The following is a 12,014-nucleotide window of genomic DNA, read 5'->3' as shown; positions in this document are numbered from 1 at the left end:
AGGCACCTGTTTATGTATGCTATTCTGCTCTTTACAATAAATAATTAAATTTAAAAGACTTAATTCCTCACTTTTAAGACCTTATTAGTTTACAAATTACATATTGACCTATGCTAAATTTTATACCGACCCATGCTAATGAATTCAGTACAGAAAACAAAAAACACTGCACTAAAGCAAATTGTATATATATATTATATATATATGTATATATAAAATATATATACATATATATATCTTAAATGCATTTATATCCTACCGTGTCTCATAAAGCATTGTGGTAACTCACCGGAATACAGACAATCAAATATAATGGCAAAAGCACTTAATATAAACAGTGCCAAGGAAACATAGAAGATGAAGAAAAGATGAGGGAAATGTGAACAGGAGGACGTGTAGTTAATCGAGTTGTATGTTTTGACCCTAAGCTTCTCTGTGTGGGGACTTCCCTGGTGGCACAGTGGTTGGGAATCCTCCTGCCTGTGCAGGGGACATGGGTTCGGGCCCTGGTCTGGGAGGATCCCACATGCCGCGGAGCAACTAAGACCATGCGCCACAACTATTGAGCCTGTGCTCTAGGGCCAATGAGCCACAACTACTGAAGCCCGCGTGCCACAACTACTGAAACCCCAGCTCCTAGAGCCCATGCTCTGCAACGAGAGAAGCCACAGCAATGAGGAGCCCGCACACCACAATGTAGAGTAGCCCCCACTCGCCCCAACTAGAGAAAGCCCATGTGCAGCAACAAAGACCCAACACAGCCAAAAATAAATAAATTTATTAAAAAAAAAAGATTCTCTGTGGATAAAACAACATGTAAATAATTGGTTACAAAGCCACATTATTTGAAGGTGCCAGACTGCACATTAACAGTCTGACACAAAGGGACAGCACAGGAAAACTATTCAAAGATAAAGATTTTTAAATCTTTGCAGTTTGAAACCTTTTAGGGCAAGTATAATGAGCTCGACACACATTTCAACACTCAACATGTTAATCGCATGTTCAAAGCATGTCTCAAAGTCATTGGAAATAGTTGCTGTCTCTGTCTCTGATATGTAAAACAGATCTGTGATGTGTAAAACTCAGGAGGTATTGATATCCACTTTTTGGCATCTGAACAGGAAACAAAGTTGTTTCGCAGTGATAATAAAGAATGAAGTAAATGCAACAGTCAAATGAAAGACAAAGTACTGAGGGAAACGAATCCAACTAAATTCTGGTGACCTGGGGCCTACGGTTGTACACACTGCATGGAAATACCCCAGCCGCCTACTGGCATAGGAGGAAGGGTACTGCTAAGCCCATCACAGTATAATCCTTTTAAATGTCCCTTTCAAGGTTGTCTCCACTCAACACTGAGTATAGGAAATCTTCCCATCAGGCAGAAACACTGGCTGCGCAATGATTGACCAAGAAATTAACACACTAATGAATAAATGATGCTAATTTATTTCTATCTCTGACAACGGGAAACAGCACACACTCTGTGTCAATGATATGTCCTCTTTCCCACTTTTCTAAATGGTCAATTATGTTTTTCCCTTCATTGCTTTATATCATGTGTGGCAGGCATGATGGGAAATGGCTACCAATGGTTCTGTTATTGATTTCTACCTTCCTTTCACTGTGGCTAAAGAAGATACTTTGTATGATTTCAGTTTCTTAAAAATGTATTGGTACTTGTATTGTGGTGTAACATATGGTCTTTCCTGGAGAATGTTCCATGTGTAGTTGAGAAAAATGTGTATTCTGCTGTTGTTGAGTGGAGTGATCTATATATGGCTGTTAGGTTTAGTTGGTTAAATGTGTTATTCAGTCCCCCTACCTCTCTACTGATCTTCTGTCTAGATGTGTTATCCATTATTGAAAGCAAGGTATTGATCTCCAACTATGATTTTAGAACTATCTATTTCTTCCTTCAATTCTGTCAATGTCTGCTTCACATATTTGGGGGATGTTTGGTACATATATGTTTATAGTTGTTATATCTTCTTGATAGATTGAACTTGTTATCAACATATAGTGGCCTCCTTTTCCTCTTGTGATAGTTTTTGATTTAAAGTTTATTTTGTGTGATATTAACGTAGCCATCCCAGATCTATCTTCCTTCCTTCCTTTCTTTTTCTCTCTCTCTCTTTCTTTCTTTTTGTTACTATTTGCATGGGATATTTTATTCTGTGCTTTAACTTTCAACTAACTTGTGTCTCTTGAAATCAGGTGAGTTTTTTGCGGGCAGCATATACTTGGATTATGGATGTTTTTAAAGTCCATTCTGCCAATATTTATCTTTTTATTGGAGAGCTTAATCCACTTACTTTTTCAAAAATTACTGATGAGGAAGAACTTAATTCTGTCTGTTTCCTGGTTGTTTTCTGTATGTCTTATGCATTTTTTGCCCTTCATTTACTCCATTACTGACTTCTTCTGTGCTTAGCCGATTTTGTTGTAGTGAACTCTTGATTCCTTTTTCATTTCTTTTTGCATATAGTCTATTGATATTTTCTTTGTGGTTATCAAGAAGATTACATTCACCCTTCTAAAGTTCAACCAATATCATTTGAATTGAAACCAACTTCAATAGCACACAGAAACTCTGTTCCTCTACAGTTCCATTCCTCCTCCTTAAATTATTGTTGTCACAAATTACACCTTTATACTTTGTGAGCCCAATAACATGGATTTATGATTATTTTATGCATTTCTTTTTTCAATCATGTAAGAAATAAAAAGTAGAGTTACAAGCCAGTAGCACAATACTGGCTTTAGTATCTGCCCATATATTTATCTTTACTGGAGATTTCTATTTCTTTATACAGCTTCGAGTTGCTGGCTAGTGTCCTTTCATTTCAACCTGAAGGTTCAATTTAGCATTTGTCATAGGGCAGTGTTAGGAAGTTGTAAAACAAACGCCCTCAGCCTTTGTTCATCTGGGAATGTGTTAATTTCTCCCTAAGTTTTGAAACCAGTTTGGCCAAATATAGAATTCTTGGTGGACAGTTTTTTTCTTTCAGCACTTTAAATATGTCTGGCCTCTTGCCTCCATGGTTTCAGATAGGAAATTAGCTATGAATCTTTTTGAGGATCCCTGCTTTGTAACAAATTTGTTTTTTCTTTCTCCTTTGGGAGTAAAGATTCTTTCTCTGTCTTTTGGCATCTGAGAGTCTGATTATACTGTTTCTTGTTGTGGCGTTCCTTGAGTTTCTCTTAGTCCTGAAATCAGGCAAAGATTTACAGCAACCAAACACATACTGAACCAGGGAAGAGGCAATTTGAAAATGGCAGGAAAGCTTTGTGGCATTTTTACTTGCCCTTGCCCCATCTACTCTTAGTGTAGTGATGGTCTTAAAGTGGTGGGGTCTTAATGCAGTGATAGTCTTAAAGTAGCAGCAGACCATTCGTAGTATGGGGCCCTCAATCCTGCTTCAGGAGGGAGCAGAAGAGCCCATACTCTCGGATTATTATGTGTATCTGTTCTAACCTGTCTGGGAGCTACCTGAAGGACTGACACAAGATGCTTATCTCTGTCTTAGCTAACCTGGAACACAGTCTGGAAAAGCAGCGGTCATTGCTCAAAAAAAGTGCAAGGTGAACTGACAAAGCACAGATGGCTGGGGCAGAAGACTGTGCATTGAAATACAATAGACCACATAAGATGCAGGAGCAAAAGTTGGGGGAGATTCTTTGGGAACTTAGAACATACAAAAAGTACACATGTGTCCAGAGAAATTAAGAAAGCCACATGCATACTCAAGATAAGATGCATGTTCTGAAAACACCAGAGGAGTCTCTAAGCTTTTACCATGGGCTGAGCCCTGAACTCAGTGCAGGTCAGCTAAATGTTGAAGGAGTGATCCAGCAATCTGCACAATGGGGAGAGGTGTGTGGTTTTGAGTGTGCATGTGGATGTGCTTGTGTATATTTGTTTTTGTTTGTCTTAGGTGCAGGAATTCAAGGACATCTCTGTCAAAACATTAGCTAAACATGAACTAAAGGAACAGAGACTTCAGTGCCTACATACGATAAGGGGTACAGTCATTGCAAAACTAGTTTGGAAAGGTCCCTAAACAAACAGACTACTACAGCCTTCAACAATCAAAAGCCCAGAAAACCCTGGGAAAGTGGGAGAATCTGATTTCCATAGACACCACATTACAATATTTGAAAGCCAAATGTTCAACCAAAAAACTCACAAGGTATACAAAGACATGGAAAAGTATGGTCCATTTAAGAAAACAAATTAATTGATGAAACCATCCCTAAGGAAGCCCAGACTTTTCTCCATTGCATACTCTTGCCTTCTTTGTCATAGATTCATTGACCATAAGTGCATGGGTTTCTTTCTGGGCTCTCTATTCTGTTCCAGTGATGGATGTTTTTGTGCCGGTACCATACTGTTTTGATTACTGTAGGTTTGTAGCACAGTCTGAAGCCAGGGAGCATGATTCCTCCAGTTGTGTTCTTCTTTCTCAAGACTGTTTTAGCTATTCAGGATCTTTTGTGTTTCCATACAAACTTTAAAATTATTTGTTCTAGGTCTGTGGAAAATGCCCTTGATATGTTGATACAGACTGCACTGAATGCGTAGATTTCCTTGGGTATGATGGTCATTTTAACAATATTAATTCTTCCAATCCGTGACCATAGTATATCTTTCCAGCTGTTTGTGTCATCTTTCATTTCTTTTATGAGTGTCATATAGTTTCCTGGGTACAGGTCTTTTACCTCCTTAGGCAGGTTTATTCTTATGTATTTTATTCTTTTTTATGCAATTGTAAATGGGATTGTTTCCTTAATTTCTCTTTCTGATAGTTCACTGTGAGTGTATAGAAATACAAAATTTATATATAGAAATCTGTTGTATCCTGCAAATTTACCAAGTTCATGTTTGAGCTCGAATAGTTTTTTGATGGTGTCTTTCAGATTTTCTATGTATCATGCCATCTGCAAACAGTGACAGTTCTACTTTTTCCTTTCCATTTTGGAGTCCTTTTATTTATTTATTTTTTCTTGTCTGATTGCTGTGGCTAGGACTTCCAAAACTCTGTTCAATAAAAGTGGTGAGAGTGGGCATCCTTGTCTTGTTCCTGATCTTAGGGGAAATGCTTTCAGCTTTTCACCATTGAGTATGTTAGCTATGGGCTTGTCATATATGGCCTTTATTATGTTGAGGTATGTTCCCTCTACGCCCACTTTCTGGAGAGTTTTTACCATGAATGGATATTGAATTTTTTCAAAAGCTTTTTCTGCATCTATTGAGATGATCGTATGGTTTTTAGTCTTCAGTTTGTTACTGTGATGATAAGAGACCTAAGACAGCTACAGAGGCTAGGTGACCTTTCCTTCCCTGAATGGGTAGGTATCCTTGTTCTGCCTTCTAATTGAGTTAGTATCTGAGTAAAGAACTGCCAGGTGTCATTTAGTTCACAATACACTGCTGTGGCAATATAGAAATGAATTTGCCTAAGTCATTTGGCTTTTCTCAATTATAGTAAATGAATATACTGAATGAATACTTCAACGTAAGGAAATGTTCTTAAAAATATATTAATGTAGGCAACTTCAGTGGAGAACTGAAATCAAAACAAAACATTCAGGTAAAGGGTTGAAATAAAAGTACACTCAGTTGTATCCAGTTTCCTCTTGTAAATCTCTCTTTTTAATTTGAGTGGACAGTCACTTGAGAATATCTGACTTGGGGCTAAGGAAATCTAAGCCTTCTTGGCCACACTGTATTCTCCTATGTCATTTAATAAAGACACCAGGTGGGCTGCTGAAGAAAGCGTGGGAAAAATCAATCCCTCACATCCAAAGGGCGGCTCTTGAAAATATGTGTGTTGTTGTAGTTATTTTGCTCTTCTGGCCTCAGAAGTTCTAATCTTAACCTTAGCCCCTCATGGAGAGAGACTTTGTAAACCAATTCCCACATTACTCATTATGTGACCGTTGAAAAAGAGAAACCCAGCTCTTTTCCTGTGCTTTCAACCAGTTATCTTCTTCAAAAATCTGTTTGGATTGTTATACCTTAATCTTGCCTGGCAAGGGACTTATGGGAAGGTTCTTATGGTTTGAAAGTTTGGTGCCAGTATCTGCAAAGAAAGAAGAAAGATGTGTTTATGAAACATCCCAATAGTGAAGGTGTGTGAAAGCAACTTTTGAAAAAGTTAATCTGTCAGAGTTTAGCCGTATTATTACATTTTGTTTTATTCATTGAAAATAAATAATTATCAATGAATCCTTTCCAGATTTTCTAGTTTCCCAAAGTTCCCTGTATTCACATTCTAAGAGGAAAAATGGTATTTTAAGTCACTGCTCTCCACCTTATATTATTTATAATCACTCCTCGTGACTTCTTCCTTCCAAGAAACTTGATCCTGAGAAGTGTCCTTTGTTTGTCTTTGTGGAATAAGTGATGAGGATGCATCCTGGAGACCTGTGAGATGTTTAACTTGTGGCATAATGAAACTAGGAGAGTTCTGGAAAGATCTGGAAAGGTGGCTGGTAGAGTGTGGTCAGATGTGGTGGGAGAAGAGAGACATACAGAGAGAGGGAGAGGAAATTTTCAGAAGGAGAAAATGAAACAAATAATTAAATAAGTTTTGTTATGTGGTGTGGGACGCAAGCCTTTCTCTCCCCCTTTCCTTCACAATGTCTTTGTTAAAGACTGTGTTTTTCATTAGTTTCACTAAGATAGGATTTGCTGTTTTGTTTGGATACTGAGAATGGACCCATGGAAACAGTTACATTTGGGTTATCTCTGACTGTCTTTAATGAAGAACATAAATATTGGCCACACTATCCATGCACATGCTATCACCATGCCTTTTTTGTTCTCTGTTCATATATCTAAGTCCTCTTCTTTCTTTAAGGTCAATCTCAAATCTCATCTGAAATGTACATTTATTGATAGATTCAACCCATAATGAACTGTCCCTTCTTTGTCCTCCTTAGGCTCTGATTATTTACAAAAACTCATTTTTGAACTTAGAAACTGTCCAATATGATATATTAGTTATTTCACCAGCATATGTTATATCCTCAACACAATTATACGCTTTTGTGGGGCTGGGATCATACATTCTGTAATTTTTCTCAGTACTTACACTTACTTTGATAAAAAGCGCATTCATTCATCTAAACATCATTTATTGGGTGTTAATTAAATATCTCAACTCAGTAAATATTGTTTGAATGAATGCATGCATGAATGAGGGAGTATGCAATAGGTAGCCTAATGTACCGCCCAATCTGAGAAAACCAAAAACATAAACACAAAAGCAAGCCAAAAAGTGGACCAGGACTTTCTGTAAAATATCCTGCTTTTTGTTGGATGATGCCATGAAAATCAAGATGCTCCTGAAAGGTCTTAATAGCTGACCAAGAATAGTAAACAATTGAAATTTTCTCAGGCTTCTTCAACCCTATCACTGGACACATTTATACCTCTCAGGAGTGGTATTAAAAGAAGAGATTAATAAAGCTTTTATAGATGAGTTGATAAATCTCTAAATATTTAAGTCTTCATTGCCTGCTAGGTTTTCTCTATTTTGGGTTTCCAAAAGATTTCAATAAACCACAGGATAATTAAAAATTAGACATTATCTTTCTTACCTTGATGTTTTTTGATGGTAAACACCTTTTTATTGTCTCCATAGTGCTGCCTAGTTTCCACCAGTACAGTACTTAAGTGAATTTTGCTCTGGATGTTGAATATTACTTAAATAACTAAAGTAACTTCCTCAGAATTATTATTCTATTCTGGTTAGGATACTATCTGCTCTGGTTTGTTAAAATTTCCCTTTAGAGTGGTTTTAATTTTGTTTCTGATAGGGTCCTAGGGTTTACTGCCACACCCATCCTGCATCTGTTTTTCTTTGAATTACTCTCCTTGCAGTTTCTGATTCATACAGGGCCTTACAGGTTAGTGACAACCTGGCCATCACAACGCTGGGAAGGAGAGGCCTACTTTTCAGAGGTGTTGATGTTTTCTGTACCTGAAGGTTTTCAAGAGATATCAATCTTCCTCACCACCGCCCTTGGCCCTCTTAATGGACTAAGCAGTTCCTCATGAAATTTCTGTGGGATATCTGTACCAACTTCTCAATATTGTTCCCTCCTGAGTCTATAAATTCCTGGCCTCAAGGTAATGTTAGATTTCTAGCTCCAGCCCCTATTTACATAAGGCCTATACTAAGGAACGGAACCCACAGACATCAGTCCGCTCTTCTTTCTCTGGATTTAATTTCTCTGTTACTTTCTGAAACACGCAGGTGTTCCTTTCTTTCTTTTAATCTCAGCTATGTCCTTTTAACTTTTTCAAAATTGACCCAGAATTTACGTGTGTCTCCAGTAAGAGTACATTAAATTGAGCTTAGTCTGTTATTCTACTGGCATATTTGAGATCCAGATAATTTGCTACTTAACTGGATTCAATGACCTGTATATTTCAGGCATCTAACACTTACCATGTTCCAAATTTCCCTCCTTATAGTTAGTAATTTTCTTGGGAATCTGGATGAGATTAAATGGAATAAAGTTAGTGAGTGGCCCAGGAATGCCTGAAAGTTTGTTTGTCAGAGTGGCCAGGGAAAGTTAAGCAAGGAAGAAAAGCAAATGAAAAACAGAATCCCATTATTATGGCTGAGTTTACTCCCAGGATTCCATGCAGAGCTCTCTGTAGAGCTGGGTTGGGTTATAACTTATGCCAGAGCTCTACGTGGGGCTGACACCATCTCATGCCAAGCTCTCAGTTCTGGGCTAACGTCATCTCTGGTCCACTCTGTGGAGTGGAAACTTTGGAGGAATGGCCAATGTGTTCCGCGGTGTAGGAAGAGGGAACTTATGAATGTGACTTTCTAAATTGTGGAGGAACTAACCACTGTAAATGTGCCTTGAACTATGTTGTTTAATTTGACCAGTCAGATCAATGACTTTCCCCTTGAATGAAATGCTGCTAAGTATATGAGCAGAAAAACAAAACTGGTATAAGGAATAGATAGCTAGTGGGAAGCTTCCGCATAGCACAGGGAGATGCGCTCGGTGCTTTGTGACCACCTAGAGCGGTGGGATAGGGAGGGTGGGAGGGAGGGAGATGCAAGAGGGAGGAGATATGGGGACATATGTATAACTGATTTACTTTGTTATAAAGCAGAAACTAACACACCATTGTAAAGCAATTATACTCCAGTAAAGATGTTACCAAAAAAACTGGTATAAGGAGATGGAGAGACTGGGAGTCTTATTTTCCCACCAATTAACTTTGCCTCTGACCATGACCTTCCCTTTGAGTCTCCTAGACCTTGGGGATGATCGCAGCCCCTTGGGTTGGGTGACGGCAACCCCATCTTCACTAGAACCTCTATAGTTAACTTTGATTTTTCCCACTCCGTCTATCCATCCCATGTATGCAGTCAGACATTTGATCTTGGACTTTTCCTGACAAAATGTGCTTGAATATAACCATTTCTTTTCACTCCCACTGCTACTGCTATTGTCACTGCCTTAACTAGGGCTTTATCTTTAAGTTCTTTATATAAATATATAAATATCTATATATAAATATAATATACAAATAAATAAAATATAATATTAATTCTGATGATTTTAAAGTCTTTTCTTGATAAAGACTTTTCCTGATAAAGACACACAATATCTTATATAAATATTTTTGTATTATCTGTTCTTAGAATTTTAGCCATATGATTCTATCTCTTGGTTTGTCTAGAACTTTTTGATTGAATGCTGGCTATTTTATTTGGCTTTTTTTGTTTTTCTCAGTGGAAACGTTGTTTTGCTTCCAAATATTTTATTCTACCTGGAAGTAGCAAATCTTCAAATTACAATTTTTTAAATGCTTTCAAATATCAATACTATAGGTGTCACAAAATCTAGAAAAATGACATTTAAAAATGAACTACTGCCAGATGTGTCTCTATAAAACTTTTCCCCCACTCTTTTAGCTATATATTCTTTAACTGCCTCCTCATACGACAGTTTATGTATTTTCGAAATAAAATTTTAAGAAATAAACTTCGTAGTTTTTAGACATAGATTTCTTGTAGCATGGTTGATTAGAATTTGCTTCTAGTTATTAATAGTTTAGAAAAGTTTATTTCAGCTTCACAATTTATTATTGATAATGTCACATTAATTTTCATTGTTAACTTTGAGAAAACCTCTATGGATTACTTCCTCATAAGTATTTACTATTATAAATGCATTACTGATTTCAGTACTGCTATAGGTTTGTGCATTACAGGGATTCTGATAAAATACTCATTCATACCATTCCATTACACACATTGTTGATGGAGTATATTCATTCATTCATTCATTCATTCATTCATTTATTTATTTTTGGCTGTGTTGGGTCTTCGTTGCTGTGCGCAGGCTTTCTCTACTTGCAGGGACTGGGGGCTACTCTTCGTTGCGGTGCACAGGCTTCTCATTGCGGTGGCTTCTCTTGTTGCAGAGCACGGGCGCTAGGCACGGAGGCTTCAGTAGTTGTGGCTCGCAGGCTCAATAGTCGTGGCTCACGGGCTCTAGAGCGCAGGTTCCGTAGTTGTGGCACACCGGCTTAGTTGCTCCGTGACATGTGGGATCTTCCCGGACCAGGACTCGAACCCTTGTCCCCTGCATTGGCAGGTGGCTTCTTAACCACTGCGCCATCAGGGAAGCCCCTGGAGTATATTCTTGACAGAAGAAAATTTCCATTTTGACTAATCATTGATGAGAACTGAATCTTTGACTTATCTTTCACATGCCTGATGATTGAAATAATTTTCCACAGATTAGCTTCTGGTTTTGTACTTTTCAGTTCTTTTTTTCTTCTTCAAACGCACATGCTTTGAGAGCTGTGAAGTGCAAGACATGGCTATATTGTAAGGTGGGTTTTGTCCTTATGCTTCTGTGTCTTGTGCTAGGTTAAGTCAGTAGAGTAGTCAGTATGAGTACTGGAAGTTATTCCTGTAATGCGATAGTATATAGTCAATTACATATGGCGGTGTCTGAAAATCACATAATAGCCTCACTTAAAACATCTCCTTAGGGCTTCCCTGGTGGCGCAGTGGTTGAGAGTCCACCTGCCGACGCAGGGGACACAGGTTCGTGTCCCGGTCCGGGAAGATCCCACATGCCGCGGAGCGGCTAGGCCCGTGAGCCATGGCCGCTGAGCCTGTGCGTCCAGAGCCTGTGCTCCACAACGGGAGAGGCCACAACAGTGAGAGGCCCGCGTACCACAGAAAACAGAAAATCTCCTTAGCCAGATTTCAAAAAAGCCTGTGGCCATTCCAATACGATCCAACATAGCGGAATATGATAGAAGGAAAATTGGCAAAGAAAGAGACGCTGGTCTTACCTGATGGAAGTTAAAATATCTCACTTTTGACAATTTTGCAAAAACTTATAATTCCATGAACTAATTTCTAGGGTTCTTCATAGGACCTAAAAAGGAACCCATAGAGTTGTGGAAGAACAATAGAAGCTGCTGTGATGAGAAGCCCAGGAACCGCAACAAAGAGTAGCCCCCGCTCGCCACAACTAGAGAAAGTCTGCACGCAGCATTGAAGACCCAACGCAGCCAAAATAAAAATAAATAAATAAAGATAAATAAATTTAATTTTAAAAAAGTAATACTCAGGTTTGAGGCATGAGAAGTATGATGAGGAGAAATTAGCTAATCCTTTCAGAACTTTTAAAATATCAAACTCAGTCTCTAAGATTTTAGCATTATATACAACATTGGTTACTTATTAGTGGTTTGGGAAGGCCAATTTAAAATTTTCTGATCTTACCGTATTGAAATTCACGGCCCTAATGTTTTCCACATTGACTATATGAATGATGAAGTAAAGTCAATCATGTATTTCCTTTCCAACTGGACAGAAAACAAAATTTTGAAAAGTGTTTGGACTACTGACTTCTGATTTCTTCTAAGGCAAGTGTATAGGTAATTTTTATTCCCTGATTAGGAGAAAAATGGTGGAAGAGGGCAGGGTTAAGAATTAAGATTTCAA

The 12,014-nt window shown here is 38.0% G+C and overlaps 1 protein-coding gene and 1 pseudogene across 1 annotated transcript in view; one reads left to right on the top strand and one right to left on the bottom strand.

The window, feature by feature from the left end:
* LOC125963845 (UDP-N-acetylglucosamine--peptide N-acetylglucosaminyltransferase 110 kDa subunit-like) overlaps positions 1-12,014 on the bottom strand; it is a 200,595-nt pseudogene that overhangs the window by 27,707 nt on the left and 160,874 nt on the right.
* The window catches only part of LOC125963843 (UDP-N-acetylglucosamine--peptide N-acetylglucosaminyltransferase 110 kDa subunit-like), a 303,144-nt gene that overhangs the window by 286,688 nt on the left and 4,442 nt on the right, over positions 1-12,014 (top strand). The gene's annotated exons all lie outside the window — the stretch shown is intronic.

The sequence above is a fragment of the Orcinus orca genome, chromosome 3 (genome assembly GCF_937001465.1).
Source record: "Orcinus orca chromosome 3, mOrcOrc1.1, whole genome shotgun sequence".
Lineage (NCBI taxonomy): Eukaryota > Metazoa > Chordata > Mammalia > Artiodactyla > Delphinidae > Orcinus > Orcinus orca.
Note: the sequence above shows the minus strand (reverse complement) of the source record. Positions and strands in the feature narration are given on the sequence as shown.